Here is a 2,500-nt window from a genome sequence, read left to right as displayed (position 1 = left end):
TAGTAAAAGCCAGCATAGCATTTTGTCTTTCTTTCTCATTCCAAGCGAATGGGTCTATCTACTTATTTCTTTTCTTTTTTGTATTTTTTAGAAAGATTTGGTATTGGGGAACAATCATTATTTTGTCCAGAATACCAAAGGATGGTCCAAAAGGGAAAAGAAACATGGAACTTTTTAAATATGGATTGTATGCTCCATTTTAATTGATTCCTGGAGGATTGTATTATATCACATACCAAGTCAGGGAAATGTAAAAACAAACTAGCCATAAAACAAAGTCATAGGGACTTTCCATCAAACAAAATATGTCCCATATTTACTAACGCTGATTAAACAAAACAAAACAAAAAATAGATAAATAATATGTTCAACGTAAAAGTCGAAAGAATAAAAGAAAAAGAGAAAGAAGGAGACCCGACACAAAATGAATTCATTCAGCCTTTACGTACCAGACACATTAAGCCCTATGCTTACGTCCAGACATCGTGACACGCAGATGCTGTGTAAGGGCGGTGGCGTAGCGGTCCCCCAGGAAGTGTGTGTTGCTGCTGATTCGAAAGAAATATGCTGAGGGGCACCATTACAGTATTTCCGGTACAGCCAACAAGTTACTCTAGACTAGGGGTTGCAAACCTAGGGTCGTGGCCCCCAGGGGGCTTCGGGGTACTATCAAGGAGGCCATGGAGCAATATGAACATTTTGACGTCGAATTAAAATTCATTTCATCTCACCCACAGTACCTACATGTAATTATCTCTCATATCAATAAATTAGAATCTAAATCATAGTGTTCTTGTCTGAAAGCTGCTGTCACCATTACACTATTCGTAACTAGTAATAACTGAATCTGAAAAGATGACAGGTTGGGGACCACTGCCCCACCAAGTATGTTTTATAAGTTGACCTTCGTTTCTGTGTCTGATTATATTATCATCATAGTCTTAGTCTTTGATATATCTTGTTATTATTCCTTTTCTTATCATTTTTGCTCTTCTATTTTAAAATTATCTTACTATCATTATTCCTCTTTCCAGCTCGCGTGGAAAGTTAATAGTTGTAATAACACCTCGATATGTAGGTCTATATTTTTCTTTTTCTTTGTATGGGAATTATTTTTTTCTATCGATAGTACGACACATATATGATTCGTTTCCCTGGAAATAATCAAGAAACGTAACGTAATATTTGAAGAGCAACAATATGGCATAAGGCGATCTTCTGGTACAAAAAATGATACTTGTAATTCATGTACACTTGTGTATAGAGGTGGATTCGGACATAGAGAGAGAGAGGAAAAGGGAGGAGAAGAGAGAAAGAGAGAGAGTGAGTGAGTGAGTATGTGTGTGTGTGTGTGTGTGTGTGTGTGTGTGTGTGTGTGTGTGTGTGTGTGTGTGTGTGTGTGTGTGTGTGTGTGTGTGTGTGTGTGTGTGTGTGTGTGGTGTGTGTGTGCGTGTGTGTGTGTATGATAGAGAGAGAGGGAGAGAGAGAGAGAGAGAGAGAGAGAGAGAGAGAGAGAGAGAGAGAGAGAGAGAGAGGAGAGAGAGGAGGGAGGGAGGGAAAGAGAGAGAGGGAGGGAGAGAGAGAGAGAGAGAGAGAGAGAGAGAGAGAGAGAGAGAGAGAGAGAGAGAGAGAGAGAGAGAGAGAGAGAGAGAGAGAGAGAGAGAGTAAAACAGAGACAGACAAACATACAGAAAAATATACATACATACAGGCAGACAGGAAGACAGAGAAAGAGAGACTGGCACACACACACACAGTAACCAAATATCAAAGAAAACAAAATAGAGAAAGAGAAGCAAAGGCAAAGAGGAGGAGATGAATTGCGAGAGTATCTCCCGCCATCCACAAACACGTACCAAACATGATTTTATTCTGTGTGATTTTTCGTGGAATCAAACCCTTTACATGACAACCTAATTCTCAGGAAACTAGAATGATTGCATTGTTGATTTCCATGAACGTTGATGCTTTGTTGATTCCGTGTAAGATCTTGCAAGAGTAAGCCTGGCGTAAGAGATACACAGGTATATAGACAATTCTGAGAAAGTATACCTGGCGTAAGAGATACACAGGTCTATACAAAATTCTTAGCTATTGTACCTAGCGTTAGAGTTACACAGGTTTATACAGTGTGATAACAGGTTTATACATCTGTAGAAGTTAGTAATAAGATTAATCATAGCTACGAATGCACAGGTATACACATACGAGTTCTGCCGTCATAAACACAAAGATATATCTATACATGAATCATTAGCCAATCTGACTTCGTTTGCGACATACGCACGCGATTCCTTTGTTACCATTATTGAAGAGTTTTAGAGAGAAGGTATATTAACCTAGCTGAAAATAACTGATATATCAGCTAATTACAGCAAAGGCTTGCGTAATGACCTGTTTAATAGGGATGAAATGAGACAATTTTCTCTCCCCATCTTGTAAAAGTCTTTGCTTGGAGCGCATGCCTGATCACGTGCAAAAGTTTTTACTTAGATTGCAT

The sequence above is a fragment of the Penaeus vannamei genome, chromosome 5 (genome assembly GCF_042767895.1).
Source record: "Penaeus vannamei isolate JL-2024 chromosome 5, ASM4276789v1, whole genome shotgun sequence".
NCBI lineage: Eukaryota > Metazoa > Arthropoda > Malacostraca > Decapoda > Penaeidae > Penaeus > Penaeus vannamei.
The sequence above is the reverse complement of the archived record's forward strand: the minus strand, read 5'-3'. Positions refer to the sequence as shown.